Source organism: Eubalaena glacialis, chromosome 7, assembly GCF_028564815.1.
Source record: "Eubalaena glacialis isolate mEubGla1 chromosome 7, mEubGla1.1.hap2.+ XY, whole genome shotgun sequence".
Lineage (NCBI taxonomy): Eukaryota > Metazoa > Chordata > Mammalia > Artiodactyla > Balaenidae > Eubalaena > Eubalaena glacialis.
Genome location: NC_083722.1, coordinates 26,723,644 through 26,742,648, shown reverse-complemented (window position 1 = coordinate 26,742,648; position 19,005 = coordinate 26,723,644). Strand labels below are relative to the sequence as shown.

Sequence of the window (19,005 nt, the reverse complement as noted above, 5' to 3'; positions counted from 1 at the left end):
AGAGAAAATCTCAGAATAAATGTAATGATTATAATCCATTCTAACAGGAGGGAAGGCAGAGTAAATGGGTGCAGATATATCTGGGTGCATAGATTTCATGGTGAGACTATGTGAAAAGGGGTGTTGCCAACTAAATGTTCCAAAGACCCTTGACATATAAGATGATGAGTACAACTCATCATCTGACCCCATCCTGACTAATGAGACTTTTGTTAAAAACACTACTATTTTGCTGGTCTCTAAATCAGTAAATTTTTATTTCTGTTTCTTATTTATCATTATTTTGTCATCTCATCATTTCTCATATCTGTCCCCTTTTTACCAGTTGCGGTGCTACAATTCCAGGTCAGTGAGGTCATTTGACTCAAGTATATGTATTTAATAACTTTATAATTTCTTTTTGCGTGAAAAGACCTATTTAACGTTTGTTCGTTACCATTTGATAATTTTCTCAGTATTAATCAACATATGTTCTTTTGATCTACAATTTTTTTCTTGCTCTTTGGGTAGTTTCATAATGAATATGATCGTCTCAATAGTTTTTCTTTCTGTTCCACCTTTAATAGTTTTTTTTTGTATTATTACCATCTCTTCTTTTTTTCTTATATAGGGAGTCCTATATTTAGTTTCTCTTTACTATCTCATCTACTTCACTTTGTCTGTATACGTTTTTCTCAATCCTTCTTTTCTATTTATGCTTCCTTTTATTTGCTTATACTATTTCCATTTGCTCTGGTTCATTAAACACTTCTGTACCTGGGAAAGTCTCTTTTGTTTGGTGTAACCTTGTGTCCTTCCAATTGACATTTTCTTTATATCCTATTTTAACATGTTACCACCTCCCTGACATCTTGAGAGGAAGGCTTCTTTCTCTTTTATCATTCTTCTTATCATAGTTGGAATTTCTTCTTGTTCTAACAGGACTTGGTTTATCCTTATTTTATTTATTCAGTAATTAGGGATTTTGAGAAAGTAATATTAGTTATTACCATAGAATGATTAACAGAGAGGCTATCTTTCATTTTATATTATGCAAGCTCAAATTTTATTATAAATAAATCTTATTCACTGTAACTGACTCATTTTTTCCAAGTTATTGTTTTTTCAGACTGTTGGTGTAATCCACAACAAACAGTCATAAAATAGTTTCTTGGTGTCTCAGTTTAGTTTGCTAGGCTGTGCTCATATCCAGGGTAATAAAGTTTTTGTAATAGTGGCATTTAGAGTAAGAAATAGGAAATAACCATAGAGGAAAGGCATTTGAGTATCCTGTGCCCAGTCTTGGAGATATTATTTTTCCTACCCTAAGTCATGAAGTCAGTAGTGTCCCTCTAACTATGGCAGTCTAGGAATTAACAAAGGAAATTTGAATGGGGGGCATGCCTTCTATATTTTATGTATAGCATCAATTTTCATAGTAACAATAGAAATATAGACAGAAACGGAAATGGCAGTAGAAACACAGTTGATAAACTTCTGTAGCTAAAGGAGGAAACCTGTATCATTGAGTAATTATAGAGCTCATCGCTGTCAGCCTATCACCATTGGTATCTGGAATGAACGAGATGTGCATGGAACAGGAAGGAACAAGCCTGAAAGTCGTACCTTAATACTCGGCAATTCTCCTGACAAACAACTTCTCAGGAATAATTTCTTGAGGACGGATTTGTATTTACACTTATGTATTATTCACAGGTATTGTGGGTTTTTTTTGTGTGTGTGTGCTCGTTTCTGCTTTATAACAGTGAATCAGTTATACATATACATATGTTCCCATATCTCTTGCGTCTCCCTCCCTCCCACCCTCCCTATCCAACCCCTCTAGGTGGTCACAAAGCACCGAGCTGATCTCCCTGTGCTATGCGGCTGCTTCCCACTAGCTATCTATTTTACGTTTGGTAGTGTATATATGTCCATGCCACTCTCTCACTTTGTCACAGCTTACCCTTCCCCCTCCCCATATTCTTAAGTCCATTCTCTAGTAGGTCTGTGTCTTTATTCCAGTCTTGCCCATAGGTTCTTCATGACCATTTTTTTTCTTTTTAGATTCCATATATATATGTGTTAGCATACTGTATTTGTTTTTCTCTTTCTGACTTACTTCACTCTGTATGACAGACTCTAGGTCCATCCACCTCACTACAAATAACTCAGTTTCGTTTCTTTTTATGGCTGAGTAATATTCCATTGTATTTATGTGCCACAACTTCTTTATCCATTATTCTGTTGATGGACACTTAGGTTGCTTCCATGTCCTGGCTATTGTAAATAGAGCTGCAATGAACATTTTGGTACATGACTCTTTTTGAATTATGGTTTTCTCAGGGTATATGCCCAGTAGTGGGATTGCTGGGTCATATGGTAGTTCTATTTTTAGTTTTTTAAGGAACCTCCATACTGTTCTCAATAGTGGCTCTATCAATTTACATTCCCACTAACAGTGCAAGAGGGTTCCCTTTTCTCCACACCCTCTCCAGCATTTATTGTTTGTAGATTTTTTGATGATGGCCATTCTGACCGGTGTGAGATGATATCTCATTGTAGTTTTGATTTGCATTTCTCTAATGATTAATGATGTTGAGCATCCTTTCATGTGTTTGATGGCAATCTGTATATCTTTGGAGAAATGTCGATTTAAGTCTTCTGCCCATTTTTGTATTGGGTTGTTTGTTTTTTTGATATTGAGCCGCATGAACTACTTGTAAATTTTGGAGATTAATCCTTTGTCAGTTGCTTCATTTGCAAATATTTTCTCCCATTCTGAGGGTTATCTTTTTGTCTTGTTTATGGTTTCCTTTGCTGTGCAAAAGCTTTTACGTTTCATTAGGTCCCATTTGTTTATTTTTGTTTTTATTTCCATTTCTCTAGGAGGTGGGTCAAAAAGTATCTTGCTGTGATTTATGTCATGGAGTGTTCTGCCTATGTTTTCCTCTAAGAGTTTGATAGTGTCTGGCCTTACATTTACGTCTTTAATCCATTTTGAGTTTATTTTTGTGTATGGTGTTAGGGAGTGTTCTAATTTCATACTTTTACATGTACCTGTCCAGCTTTCCCAGCACCACTTATTGAAGAGACTGTCTTTTCTCCACCATATATTCTTGCCTCCTTTATCAAAGATAAGGTGACCATATGTGCGTGGGTTTATCTCTGGGCTTTCTATCCTGTTCCATTGATCTATATTTCTGTTTTTGTGCCAGTACCATACTGTCTTGATTACTGTAGCTTTGTAGTATAGTCTGAAGTCAGGGAGCCTGATTCCTCCACCTCTGGTTTTCTTTCTCAAGGTTGCTTTGGCTATTCGGGGTCTTCTGTGTTTCCATACAAATTGTGAACTTTTTTGTTCTAGTTCTGTGAAAAATGCCAGTGGTAGTTTGATAGGGATTGCATTGAATCTGTAGATTGCTTTGGGTAGTAGAGTCATTTTCACAATGATGTTTCTTCCATTCCAAGAACATGGTATATCTCTCCATCTATTTGTATCATCTTTAATTTCTTTCATCAGTGTCTTATAATTTTCTGCATACAGGTCTTTTGTCTCCTTAGGTAGGTTTATTCCTAGATATTTTATTCTTTTTGTTGCAATGGTAAATGGGAGTGTTTCCTTAATTTCTTTTTCGGATTTTTAATCATTAGTGTATAGGAATGCTAGAGATTTCTGTGCACTAATTTTGTATCCTGCTACTTTACCAAATTCATTGATTAGTTCTAGTAGTTTTCTGGTAGCATCTTTTGGATTCGCTATGTATAGTATCATGTCATCTGCAAACAGTGACAGCTTTACTTCTTCTTTTCCAATTCGGATTCCTTTTATTTCTTTTTCTTCTCTGATTGCTGTGGCTAAAACTTCCAAAACTTTGTTGAATAATAGTGGTGAGAGTGGGCAACCTTGTCTTGTTCCTGATCTTAGTGGAAATGGTTTCAGTTATTCACCATTGAGGATGATGTTGGCTGTGGTTTGTCATATATGGCCTTTATTATGTTGAGGAAACTTCCCTCTATGCCTACTTTCTGGAGGGTTTTAATCATAAATGGGTGTTGAATTTTGTCAAAAGCTTTCTCTGCATCTATTGAGATGATCATATGGTTTTTCTCCTGCAATTTGTTAATATGGTGTATCACGTTGATTGACTTGCGTACATTGAAGAATCCTTGCATTCCTAGGATAAACCCCACTTGATCATGGTATATGATCCTTTTAATGTGCTGTTGGATTCTGTTTGCTAGTATTTTGTTGAGGATTTTTGCATCTATGTTCATCAGTGATACTGGCCTGTAGTTTTCTTTCTTTGTGACATCTTTGTCTGGTTTTGGTATCAGGGTGATGGTGGCCTCGTAGAATGAGTTTGGGAGTGTTCCTCCCTCTGCTATATTTTGGAAGAGTTTGAGAAGGATAGGTGTTAGCCCTTCTCTAAATGTTTGATAGAATTCGGCTGTGAAGCCCTCTGGTCCTGGGCTTTTGTTTGTTGAAAGATTTTTAATCACAGTTTCAATTTCAGTGCTTGTGATTGGTCTGTTCATATTTTCTATTTCTTCCTGGTTCGGTCTTGGAAGGTTGTGCATTTCTAAGAATTTGTCCATTTCTTCCAGGTTGTCCATTTTATTAGCATATAGTTGCTTGTAGTATTCTTTCATGATCTTTTTTATTTCTGCAGTGTCAGTTGTTACTTCTCCTTTTTCATTTCTAATTCTGTTGATTTGAGTCTTCTCCCTTTTTTTCTTGATGAGTCTGGCTAATGGTTTATCAATTTTGTTTATCTTCTCAAAGAACTAGCTTTTAGTTTTATTGATCTTTGCTATCATTTCTTTTATTTGTTTTTCATCTATTTCTGATCTGATCTTTATGATTTCTTTCCTTCTGCTGACTTTGGGGTTTTTTTGTTCTTCTTTCTCTAATTGCTATAGGTGTAAGGTTAGGTTGTTTATTTGAGATGTTTCTTGTTTCTTAAGGTAGGATTGTATTGCTATAAACTTCCCTCTTAGAACTGCTTTTGCTGCATCCCATAGGTTTTGGGCCATCATGTTTTCATTGTCATTTGTTTCTAGGTATTTTTTGATTTCCTCTTTGATTTCTTCAGTGATCTCTTGGTTATTAAGTAGTGTATTGTTTAGCCTCCATGTGTTTGTATTTCTTACAGATTTTTTCATGTAATTGATATCTAGTCTCATAGCGTTGTGGTCGGAAAAGAAACTTGATGCGATTTCAATTTTCTTAAATTTACCAAGGCTTGATTTGTGAGCCAAGATATGATCTATCCTGGAGGATGTTCCATGAGCACTTGAGAAGAATGTGTATTTTGTTGTTTTTGGGTGGAATGTCCTATAAATATCAATTAAGTCCATCTTGTTTAATGTATCATTTAAAGCTTGTGTTTCCTTATTTTTTTTCATTTTGGATGATCTGTCCATTGGTCAAAGTGGGGTGTTAAAGTCCCCTACTATGATTATGTTACTGTTGATTTCCCCTTTTATGGCTGTTAGTATTTGCCTTATGTATTGAGGTGCTCCTGTGTTGGGTGCATAAATATTTACAATTGTTATATCTTCCTCTTGGATTGATCCCTTGATCATTATATAGTGTCCTTCTTTGTCTCTTGTAATAGTCTTTATTTTAAAGTCTATTTTGTCTAATATGAGAATTGCTACTCCAGCTTTCTTTTGATTTCCATTTGCATGGAATATCTTTTTCCATCCCCTCACTTTCAGTCTGTATGTGTCCTTAGGTCTGAAGTGGGTCTCTTGTAGACAGCATATATACAGGTCTTGTTTTTGTATCCATTCAGCCAGTCTATGTCTTTTGCTTGGAGCATTTAATCCATTTACATTTAAGGTAATTATTGATATGTATGTTCCTATTACCATTTCCTTAATTGTTTTGGGTTTGTTATCGTAGGTCTTTTCCTTCTCTTGTGTTTCCTGCCTAGAGAAGTTCCTTTAGCATTTGTTGTAAAGCTGGTTTGGTGGTGCTGAATTCTCTTAGCTTTTGCTTGTCTGTAAAGGTTTTAATTTCTCCATCGAATCTGAATGAGATCCTTGCTGGGTAGAGTAATCTTGGTCGTAGGTTTTTCTCCTTCATCACTTTAAATATGTCCTGCCACTCCCTTCTGGCTTGTAGAGTTTCTGCTGAAAAATCAGCTGTTAACTTTATGGGGATTCCCTTGTGTGTTATTTGTTGTTTTTCCCTTGCTGCTTTTAATATTTTTCTTTGTATTTAATTTTTGATAGTTTGATTAATATGTGTCTTGGCATGTTTCTCCTTGGATTTATCCTGTATGGGACTCTCTGTGCTTCTTGGACTTGATTAACTGTTTCCTTTCCCATATTAGGGAAGTTTTCAACTATAATCTCTTCAAATATTTTCTCAGTCCCTTTCTTTTTCTCTTCTTCTGGGACCCCTATAATTCGAATGTTGGTGTGTTTAATGTTGTCCCAGGGGTCTCTGAGGCTGTCCTCAATTCTTTTCATTCTTTTTTCTTTATTCTGCTCTGCAGTAGTTATTTCCACTATTTTATCTTCCAGGTCACTTACCCGTTCTTCTGCCTCAGTTATTCTGCTACTGATACCTTCTAGAGAACTTTTAATTTCATTTATTGTGTTGTTCATCACTGTTTGTTTGCTCTTTAGTTCTTCTAGGTCCTTGTTAAACGTTTCTTGTATTTTCTCTATTCTATTTCCAAGATTTTGGATCATCTTTACTATCATTATTCTGAATTCTTTCTCAGGTAGACTGCCTATTTCCTCTTCATTTGTTAGGTCTGGTGAGTTTTTGCCTTGCTTTTTCATCTGCTGTGTGTTTTTCTGTCTTCTCATTTTGCTTAACTTACTGTGTTTGGGATCTCCTTTTTGCAGGCTGCAGGTTCGTAGCTCCCATTGTTTATGGTGTCTGTCCCCAGCGGCTAAGGTTGGTTCAGTGGGTTGTGTAGGCGCCCTGATGGAGGGGACTAGTGCCTGTGTTCTGGTGGGTGAGGCTGGATCTTGTGTTTCTGGTGGGCAGGTGCACGTCTGGTGGTGTGTTTTGGGGTGTCTGTGGCCTTATTACGATTTTAGGCAGCCTCTCTGCTAATGGATGGGGTTGTGTTCCTGTCTTGCTAGTTGTTTGGCATAGGGTGGCATGCACTGTAGCTTGCTGGTCGTTGAGTGAAGCTGGGTCTTGGCGTTGAGATGGAGATTTCTGGGAGATTTTCGCCGTTTGATATTACGTGGAGCTGGGAGGTCTCTTGTGGACCAGTGGCCTGAACTTGGCTCTCCCACCTCAGAGGCACAGCCCTGACGCCTGGCTGGAGCACCAGGAGCCTTTCATCCACACGGCTCAGAATAAAAGGGAGAAAAGAAAGAAGGATGGAAGGAAGGAAGTGAGGAAGGAAGGAAGGAAGGAAAGAAAGAAAGAAAGGAAGGAAGGAAGGAGATAAAATAAAATAAAGTAAAATAAAATAATGTTATTAAAATAAAAAATAAAAAACAATTATTAAGAAAAAATTTTTTAAAAGTAATAAAAAAAGAAACCAAAAAAAAAAACCGGACAGACAGAACCCTAGGACAAATGGTAAAAGCAAAGCTATACAGACAAAATCACACACAGAAGCATACACATACACAGTCACAAAAAGAGAAAAAGGGAGAAAAATATATATATCTTTGCTCCCGAAGTCCACCTCCTCAATTTGGGATGATTCGTTGTCTATTCAGGTATTCCAGAGATGCAGGGTACATCAAGTTGATTGTGGAGATTTAATCTGCTGCTCCTGAGGCTGCTGGGAGAGATTTCCCTTTCTCTTCTTTGTTCGTACACCTCCTGGGGTTCAGCTTTGGATTTGGCCCCGCCTCTGCGTGTAGGTCGCCTGAGGGCGTCTGTTCTTCGCTCACACAGGACGGGGTTAAAGGAGCAGCTGCTTCGGGGGCTCTGGCTCAGTCAGGCCATGGGGAGGGAGCGGTACGGAGGAGGCGGGGCGAGCCTGCGGCGGCAGAGGCCGGCGTGACGTTGCACCAGCCTGAGGCGCGCCGTGCGTTCTCCTGGGGAAATTGTCCCCGGATCACGGGACCCTGGCAGTGGCGGGCTGCACAGGCTCCCGGGAGGGGAGGTGTGGATAGTGACCTGTGCTTGCACACAGGCTTCTTGGTGGCGGCAGCAGCAGCCTTTGCATCTCATGCCCGTTTCTGGTGTCTGCGCTGGTAGCCGCGGCTCATGCCCGTCTCTGGAGCTGTTTAGGTGGTGCTCTGAATCCCCTCTCCTCGCACACGCAAAGCAATGGTCTCTTGCCTCTTAGGCAGGTCCAGACTTTTTCCCGGACTCCCTCCTGGCTAGCTGTGGTGCACTAGCCCCCTTCAGGCTGTGTTCACGCCGCCAACCCCAGTCCTCTCCCTGGGATCCGACCTCCGAAGCCCGAGCCTCAGCTCCCAGCCCCCGCCCGCCCCGGCGGGTGAGCAGACAAGCCTCTCGGGCTGGTGAGTGCTGGTCGGCACCGATCCTCTGTGTGAGAATCTCTCTGCTTTGCCCTCCGCACCCCTGTTGCTGCGCTCTCCTCCGTGGCTCCAAAGCTCCCCGCTGCGACACCCACAGTCTCCGCCCGCGAAGGGGTTTCCTAGTGTGTGGAAACCTTTCCTCCCTCACAGCTCCCTCCCACTGGTGCAGGTCCCGTCCCTATTCTTTTGTCTCTGTTGTTTCTTTTTTCTTTTGCCCTACCCAGGTACGTGGGGAGTTTCTTGCCTTTTGGGAGGTCTGAGGTCTTCTGCCAGCGTTCAGTGGGTGTTCTGTAGGAGCTGTTCCACGTGGAGATGTGTTTCTGATGTATTTGTGCGGAGGAAGGTGATCTCCGCGTCTTACTCCTCCGCCATCTCGAAGCTCCTCGTTTTGTGTCACAGGTATTGTTGAGTACAGTTATGTTTAACTGGAGTAAATGCCATGTAATTCTTTTCCTAGTGTGTGTTCTGTTCTTCTTAATAAATTGTTTCTTCCTTAAAAGTGTCTTGCTTTAAATAGCTGCTTTAGGCTAGCAGCAGAACATGAACTGGATGAACATTTACTATCATTTTCCTGATTGAATAGGCCAGGAGTTACCTTATGTCTAAGAAACATGTTTGATGGATATTTTTGACATACATCCGTAAGAGTGTGTTTCTTATTGTTGTCTTATTCTTCCAGTCCTGAACTCTCCATCCCTGAGAGTCCGTTGACACCAATTTTCAACACCATCCTTCTTGTCTGCAGGACTCATGCCACATCTGTTTGTATGCAGTCTGTCACTTTAGATCCATAATCTTGTTTCTTGATCTCAAATTAAATCATTGTTTCATTCAGAGTGCCGTCTTGAGCTTTAAGCTATTTTTATTACATGTCCACCTTTATGTTGTGTTATCCCTGTATTTTTGAGAATTTAGTTATTCTTGGGGCCTTCCTTCTTCTTCGACTCTTGTCATTCTATTTAAAAAACAAAACAAACAAAGGAAACCTCCTACTCATTGTTTTTCCCTTCTAAGGCTTTGGCTCCATATTTTTTGGACATGTTTTTCTCTCTCTTTATTTTGATCTTGTCCATTAAATTCTCTGGATGCTTTTTTTTTTTTTTCTCCTAAGAACTAAAAACTGAATTGCCTCTTTTGATGAGTTTATTTCTCTTCTTTCCTCCATAAGAGCCACCCTTTCCTTCATGTTTTCTCACTAATCCTCTCATCCATCTCCAGGATTTCTGATTTCTCACTATAATAGGAGATTCCTATCTTCCTGAAATCTTCTTTTGCTGAGTCGTAATCCCAGGAGACAATTAAACAGCTTTCACTCTGGGCCTTCAGTACAGGATGAGCTTTGCCAGCTTTCTTTTGCTGAGTCGTAATCCCAGGAGACAAACAGCTTTCACTCTGGGCCTTCAGTACAAGATGAACTTTGCCTGGGACTCCATTTTGCACAGGTGGCATCCCAGTAAGTGTGTTCTTGTGGACCAGATTGCTGTGGGCTTCTAGATCTGTTTATAACCTTTGTCCAGACAGCACAGTGCTTAGAGAAAGACAGCTGCCCTAGTACACAGGCTTCCAGACCAGGTGCAGCAGAGGCCTAGAGGCCCATTCGGCTGCCCAGAAAGCCACTGCAGGATGTAGGGGAGACTGAGGGGTGCGGCCAGGACCTCTGCTTGTGGCACCAATGTGAACACCTCTTACGTACTGGGATTCTGTGTAAGGTTTACTTTTGAAAGAAATGGTTTTGCTGCTAATAATGTAATTTTGAAAATGTTTGGTATAATGAAGGAGCATTGGCCATGGAGACAGAAGGTTCTGTGCCTACCAGCTGGGCAGTCTTAAATCCTGTCATCTGTAAAGGGAAGATTGCTATATTTTACCCAACGTATTTGGGAGGATTATATGAGAAAGGGTGAGAATGCATGGATAACTGAAAAAGAATGTAAGGTATGAAATAAACCCCTTATATCAATGTGCATATACCTCAAAAAACAATGTTTAATGAAAAAAAAGCAAGTTGCAGAATGGTAGACAACAGTGTGATAACATTTGTATTAATTTAAAGACAGAACAACAGTGATTATTGCTAGAGGCTTAGGACTGGACATGAGGACAAAATGGACTTGAGATTGATATGAAATGCTTATTTTTAAAATGAAGCAATTAAATCAAATACTATAATAAAAATAACCATACTTGTGTTTGATCTGTCTCTTGCTCTCTCTCTATATATATACACAACCAAAATATATTTATATCCTCTCTTTGTCTAGTCCCTGAAACTATATCTGTTCCTAAATGAAATGTTTGAGCAGAAGAGAAGATAACTAATTGATGTTTGCTTTTTAGTGGCACGTTCATACATTGGAACATATTTAAACCAGTTCATAACCTCTGGTCTGCTCATTGTTTCATTCCTGAAAAAATGAAGGGAAGCTAGAATTCTGGGGAGTTTCATCATTTACTTTTTTCAACTCTCTTGTCCCTTTCTCCACTCAGAAACAATCTCTAAAGTGAATTAATTTTTCACTGCCAGTTTGGAACACAGATCAAACTTCTTTCTTCCTGGGATTGAATGCCTGCCTATCAACCCTTTGAATTAACTAATCAGGGACTCCACTGCATAGCTTCCTACTCACCAGGATCCTGAGCATTGATCTCCCTCAAAGGGTTCTGCATGCTCCCTCTCTTCATGGAAACGGCACGTAGCCAAGGCTGTATTCTCTTTTCTTTCCTTCTTCTATTTCTAGCCAGTAAGAAAGACAAGAATATTTCCCATTTCCTTTGCTCTCTAAATCTTCTCAGTATCTTTTTTTCTTTTCTCTCTTCTTTGACTCTGTTTTGACTGATAATTTACTGCCCTTCTGAGTGTATTCCTTTGTAGCTTAGAGTTGACATTACTTAGGAGGTGGGAAAGAGGAATTTGGGGCTGGGGGCTGGAGAAACGGACTGCAGCACATTTTGGAATTAGCACAGTTTAACTCTAGCCCTTTTACTAGCCTTTCCTTCTCCCAGTATGGGGTGGTATGTCTTGGGCACACACATTTGCCTCTTTGCCTGCTGGCAGTGCATCAACGTTTTCTTTTTTTTTTTTTTTTAACATCTTTATTGGAGTATAATTGCTTTACAATGGTGTGTTAGTTTCTGCTTTATAACAAAGTGAATCAGTTATACATATACATATGTTCCCATATCTCTTCCCTCTTGCATCTCCCTCCCTCCCGCCCTCCCTATCCCACACTTCTAGGTGGTCACAAAGCACAGAGCTGATCTCCCTGTGCTATGCGGTTGCTTCCCACTAGCTATCTATTTTACGTTTGGTAGTGTATATATGTCCATGCCACTCTCTTACTTTGTCACATCTTACCCTTCCCCCTCCCCATATCCTCAAGTCCATTCTCTAGTAGGTCTGTGTCTTTATTCCCATCTTGCCACTAGGTTCTTCATGACCTTTTTTCCCCCTTAGATTCCATATATATGTGTTAGCATACTGTATTTGTTTTTCTCTTTCTGACTTACTTCACTCTGTATGACAGACTCTAACTCCATCCACCTCACTACAAATAACTCCATTTCGTTTCTTTTTATGGCTGAGTAATATTCCATTGTATATATGTGCCACATCTTCTTTATCCATTCATCCGATGATGGACACTTAGGTTGCTTCCATGTCCTGGCTATTGTAAATAGAGCTGCAGTGAACATTTTGGTGCATGACTCTTTTTGAATTATGCATCAACATTTTCATGGTGACTTCTCACAGAAGAGATGTCGTGTGCCTCCTGTCAACGGTAAGGGTGGGCAGGCATGGATGATACTCCCATTTCACAGCTTATGAAATGGACGTGAAGAGACCTTCAGGCCCACCTGTGATACAGCTGTGATTAAGATTTGGGTCCCTGGATGCCTAACTTCAGCCTGTTTCTACTGCACTTTTTGTCCTAACTAAGCAGTCTTCCTAGTCTTTGTTGGATCCTGCTTCACTCAGCCCTAAATGTGAGGACCTTTTCTCCAGCTGGACTCACTTTCTTGGTGATCTCATTCAGTTCTACTTTAAATACCATCTATATGCTAATGACTCCTAAATAAATATCCCTTGACCTGATCTCTCCCCTGAACGCAAGTTTCGTTTATCTTATTTACTCGACATCCATCAGGATATTTAACAGACATTTCAAATTTAGCTTGTCCAAGATCTTAATTCTCCTCCATCTCAAAACTGAAGTCTTTCCAAGCTTTCTCAATATGAGAATTTCAGTCACCTATCTAGCTAGCTTTTGCTAAAAACCTTAGAGTCAATATTGACTCTTATCTTTTATTGAAGTCATCAGTTGATTGTTTTTGCCCTACTTTCAAAATATACCCCAAATCTGACCATTTCTCACCATGCCATTCTATTATAAGCCACTCTTCTCTCATCTGGTTTCTTACAGAAGACTCCTAACTGGTTTGCCTGATCCCATTTACTTGCTACAGTCTGTTTTCCACACAGCTGCCAGAGGGGTCCTTTTATTTTTTATTTTATTTTATTTAAAAATTTTTATTTTATATTGGACTATAGTTGATTTACAATGTTGTGTTAGTTTCAGGTGTACAGCAAAGTGATTCAGTTATGCATATACGTATATCTATTTTAAAGAGATAACCAACAAGGTAGAGTAGGGAATTAAGAGGTACAAACTACTATGTATAAAATAAATAAGCTACCAGGATACATTATCGTACAGCACATGGAATGTAGCCAATATATATATATATTTTTTAAAGACTTTTTATTTATTTATTTATTGCTGTGTTGGGTGTTCGTTTCTGTGCGAGAGCTTTCTCTAGTTGTGGCAAGCAGGGGCCACTCTTCATCGCGGTGCGCGGGCCTCTCACTATCGCAGCCTCTCTTGTTGCGGAGCACAGGCTCCAGACGCGCAGGCTCAGTAATTGTGGCTCACGGGCCCAGCTGCTCCGCGGCATGTGGGATCTTCCCAGACCAGGGCTCGAACCCGTGTCCCCTGCATTGGCAGGCAGATTCTCAACCACTGCGCCACCAGGAAGCCCGCCAATATTTTATAATAACTATAAATGGAGTATAACCTTTAAAAATTGTGAATCACTATGTTGTACACCTGAAACATATATAACATTCTAAATCAACTCTACCTCAATAAAAAAAATAATGCAAAATTCAAATGAACAAACATAAGTCAGATTGTGCCACTCCTCTGCTCAAAGTTTCCTAATAGTTTCTCAGCATATTTTTAGGTACTCCAAACTCCTGACGGTACATCTGGTCACCTATACAGTAGGCCACTGGTCAACTCTGATTGCGTCTCCCCGCTTCTCTCCCTCTCTCTGGCCACACTGACTGCTCTTCCTCAGGTCGCCAAGCACACGTGGCTTTAGCCTTTGCTGTTGCTGATCCCTCTGCTTGGAATTATCCCAGGATATTTGCAGCTCACCCTTTTTCACTTCCTTCCAGTCTCTGTGCAACTGTTACCTCTTCAGAGATACTTGAGCATATGAACTGGAAACTGCAGCTCTTTTCCTCATTATCCCCTACTAGCATGTAAGCTCTGTGAGAGAGAGAGGGACATTATGATTTTTGTTCACTGTTGAGTCCCAGCACCTAGAACAGTTTCTAAACCCTAGGAACACATTAAGCCAGACTCAATAAATATTTGTGGACTCAGTGATTAGTGAAGGATGCTTCAGACTAGGCCATTTTGATCACCAGAACCCTCTGACCAGGAGCAGTCACATAGCAAACCTCGTCGTGGTTGAGGGTATACTATACAAACCATACAATCCAAACTTCTTTGGGGAACAGGTCCAATTTCAAACAATCTGTCTTATCTTAGCTGTTAATGTTATTTTGTTTCCATAAGTACACAGGCATTTCTCTGACTACATATTTACTGGTGTATGTTAGAGGCAAGGATCTGCAACTTTCTATTCATTACCTCATCTGATTCTCTCCAGAAGCAAAAGTGTGCGATTGAGCTTCAGTAGCTTGTCCAAGGCCACATCACTGACTGGTCAGTGGTGGAGCCAGGATTTGAACCCCAGAAGCCTGGCAAGAGAACCATACTCCAATAGCTCTGCTTCATAGTCTCCTACTATTTCTTGTGTCCCCCGCACCTGCCCATTTTTGGTTTAGAGATATGACTGTTATGCACAGCATCAGGGTAGCAGTGCCCTCAGAGGACTGACAGACCAGTCCATATTTACTGAAGGATGGTGATATGATATTTTTCTTTTTAAGATTCAACAACCCATTAATTCTGCAACTTTAGAACAACCTGCCCTATGCACTGCCCAACAATATTCTTCCCACTTGTGATCATCGGACAATAAAGAAATCATGTTCTGGTCATCTCTCTGACCCTTGCCCTGCCCTCCTCCTAAGAACTGATTGTTTCCTATGTTCTGCAGGCTGCTCAGTCAACCGGTCGCTGTGATATCCTGAGTGCTAAGGACACTGAAAGTGGGAGTCAGGTTTGCACAGTTAGATTGATAAGCAGATGCTGAGTCGATGTGACACAGCTGCTACTGCAGAGCCAGGAAAAGCAGGTCAGGGTTATTAGGAGAAAGTGTGGCACTTGCCCATAGCTGGGAGCAAAAATATCCCCATGTACTGTTTCCTTTCCCAGTCTCTGTCTTTGAATTCCTTCTTGTCCTTTCTTTTTATTTCTTTCTGTCATCTCTCTTTTAGAGGTTTGTGGCAAGAGAGAGACATATTGAAAGCTCTGGACCTCTCTAAATGAAGGACATCTATGAATCAACCACTACGTTTTCCTAGCATTATATGCGTTATTTGAGCTTCTAAGTAGTGCCATGCTTTAAAAATCAGATTAAAAGATTAACAGTGACAATTTGCCATTTATTATTTGATTCTGTTTATTTTTTAGACATGGTTTTACATCTGAAACATACCAGATATCTTGTGCTAATGCCTCAGATACCCATGGCCCATTAGCATATATACAGTGTAACCAGGGAGTCTAGTTTCTTATTTCCATTTTTCATTGAATTGAGTTTATTGGTGGCTAAATCTGATTTTTCATCCAGAAGAACCTATTTCCCCTAAGGTCTTTTTAGCTGTTTCTATGTAATTTTGAACTGAATATTATTTAATTAGGTGAAAATGACCACATGAGATAAACTGACCTTAAAACCAAAGCCATTTAAAAATTATCCTTTTCAGATCAAGGGTACATCAGTATCTACTGGTAGATCTTGAAGTCACATCAGGCAGATCACCTGCTGGTAGATGTTGCCATACCCCTGTTCGGGATTGCTCTAATTGTTACCCATGGTGTGGCACCTCTTGGAAAGCCCATTTCTCCTCTAGTAACCCCACACCCACTCCCATCCCCACCCTCCTTCTGACCAAGACCTGTCCTATGCCTGAAAATCTTCAGGCGCACCAAAAGTTTGGAGATCTCTGCCTCAAGTTTTTAAGACCATTTGCCCTTAAAGTCCCTTCAGGATATGTCATGCGGAAATAGAGAACGCGGGCTTGAAGTCTTGGTTCATATTTGAGCCCTGACACTCATCAGCCGTGTGAGCTGGGAAAATTACTCATCTCTCCGAGCCTCGATTTCCTCATTTGTCTGAGAAGGGAAGCAGCAGTGAGATAAAATCTAAGAAGTACCTAGAATTATACATTTGCTTGCAATGAACAAGAGCTATTTTTATATCATTATTGTTTCACTGAACTAATTTTAGCGCTTCTGGTAATAAAACCATTGGAGACAGAGAATGGTTAAGTGGAAAAGAAATTAAAGTGACTCTTCACCAATATTTTTCTTGTGAGATATAAAATTTAAGCAGACAACAAACTCTTCATACTCAGTCCAAGTAACTAGGCCATGGAGAACAGACTCCAGCTCTTAAAAGGGTAAAAAGTGGTCCCCGGGTTGAACAGTATATGTTTAGGTGACATCCGTAAAATGGGAATAAAATAATGCTTACTGCATTGGGTTGTTATGCAAAAAATGATTTAATATAATACACTTAAAACACATAGAAAAAAAAAAGTCAGGTATTGTCATTAATGGATAAAAAGATTTATGTTTTTTAGACCTGATGGCATGCCAGTGATTATGGGGGAGGGTCTCCTTGGGTTGAAATACTGTAATTCTGATTGTGGTATTTCTCAAGCTTTGGAGGGTGACTAAACTGTCAGTATCCTGAGGCATTTATTTGTTTACATATCTTTATATCTTATCTCTTGGTACAGAGTCTGGCACAGACCTAGCATTTAGTAAATGTTTATTGAATGAGTGGATGAAAGAGTAGACGAGTGACCTGTCTTGTCTAGTTCTGAGGGTTATTTGGTTGAGATCATAACATTTGGGTATAAACTGAAATTCCTTAATTTTCCTCTTCACTTTGTCTACCCATCCCACCACATCAGGTTTTGAGATTCTAAACCAGGCACAGATTTCTGTAGCCCCTCTACCTCTTCTCACTCCAGGAAGCATTTCCCTGGAAGTAGTCTGGTGTCACCAACTCCCAAGCCCTCTCAAGCCAACAGGGGCCAGTTAGGGAGGCTGAATGAGTAGAACAGGCTGGGTGACAGTAGATTATGAGTCCCACCAGAAGCAAGCTCTGCGAGGGCAGTAGCCTCATCTGCTTTTTCATTTCTGTCCATTTAGTACCTAGAACAGTGCCTGCCACATAATTTTTCATGGATAAACATTGGTTGGAGGAATGAATAAATAAATGTTCAGTACAGGCTGACTTTTGCAAGACAGCAATGAAGACCCAGTGTTGTCCAACACTTAGATTTCTCCAGAAAGAGCAGAGAATCTACTTTTATGAGAAATCTCTTGATTTCAAATGTTGGCAACAAATTTAAAATGTTAAACACTGTGTGGGTCAAACAAAAACATAACTAGGGGGAAAATTCAGCTCCTAAGCTCCCAGCTTTAGATCTTTGCTGTCAGCAGTAGCTTATGCAAGGCTTTACTGTTTGCCCTTCTTCCTATGTGCTGGGGAGTATAGATTGCATTATCTCCATTTTATAGAAAAGGTCACTGAGACTCAGAGAAACTAATTGACTTGTTCAAGGTTACGGCTGGTATGTAATGGAACTGGAACCAGAATTCAAGTTTTCTGGCCTGAAGTCCTGTGCACATTCCAGGACACCCTTCCGATTATTCCACCACGTGTCCTTTGGGAGCAGAAGGTAAAATCACAAGCCATATGCTTTTGATACTTCACAGATTTGGGTTTCTATTCTTCCTTCCTGATGCTTCTCTCCATCTTCCAACCAATCTGTCCACGCTGCTATGATATGGCAGTGTAATTGCAAGTAAATAGCTTCCACTTTGGTGTTACTAATTCACAGACAGGCCTATTTCTATTTTGTTAAACACCTGGATGCACAGAAATCAGTTTGAATCATTGAGAATTTATAGCTTTATTCGTTTGGATCTAGATTTGGTCACTGTTAAAAGACCAAAATAATAATATCTCAAAACAAGATAAAAGTTGTTTTTATTTTCCCTATTTCATGTAAATCTGAACATAAATAATCCAGGGATGCTATGGTGGCTCCAAAGTGTCCCAGAGGTAGACCTCTTCCATCTATTTACTATGTGGTTGTTACCCTTGCTGGCTTTGCTCAGGTCTCTCACGAGTATGTTCATATTAAAGTCAGAGATACAGAGGAGAGAGAAGAAGGGACCGCATCACATCCCCTCCCTCTTATGGGCATGAAGTGGAGGTTGTACACATCGCTCCTGCTCATAGCATAATTCTTCTGCTCATGATTTAATCTTATGGTCACCTTGCTGTAAGGGGGTGAGATGTAGTTTTTAGCTGGATGTCCATGAGTCTAGCTGAAAATTCTATTACCATATGAGAAGACAACAAATATTGGGGAACAACTTGTCGTCTCTACCGTAATAGCTAAGCATTACTGTGTTAGTGTTTAAGCGGCGTTTTCTAACTGATAGGGTGTTCTTTGATTCAGATACTTGATCCTCTTTTACCTTTCATCTGTGGTATTTAGTATGAGTAATAGATATTTGATGGATGAACATAAAACTAAATGTGTTAAGATTATTCTCTGAATTATTTGCAAATTATCAGATGACTTTTGAAACTTGAAATTTGCAGGGAATTGGAATAGTTAAACATATCAGGCCTTGTAGTTGATAACTGTTGACAGGGGCCCTTGAACAGGAATTCATCAGATTGCTCTGTGGAGATAACCACCGTTCCTTCGAAATTTAGGCATCTCATTGAGCCAATCACTTCCTATATCTGCTCCCCTTCTGATACTTGGGTGGTCTCATTGGTGAGAACACTGAAAATATTCCAGGGAAAGTTTCCTATGGCTGCTGTAACAAATACCACAAACTTGGTGGCTTACAGCAACAGGAGTTTATTCTCTCACAGTTTTGAGAGCCAGAAGTCTGAAATCGGTACCACTGGGCCCAAATCAAGTGCTCAGCAGGGTGGCCCTCCCTCTGGAGATTCTAGGGGAATATTTGTTCCTTGCCTCTTCTAGCTTCCAGGGACTGCCAGCCGTCCTTGAATTATGGTCCTGTCACTCCA

General features: G+C 40.0%; 1 long non-coding RNA gene across 3 annotated transcripts in view; it reads left to right on the top strand.

The window, feature by feature from the left end:
• Positions 1–19,005, top strand: part of LOC133094422 (uncharacterized) — a 144,094-nt gene that overhangs the window by 99,580 nt on the left and 25,509 nt on the right. The window lies entirely within an intron of this gene.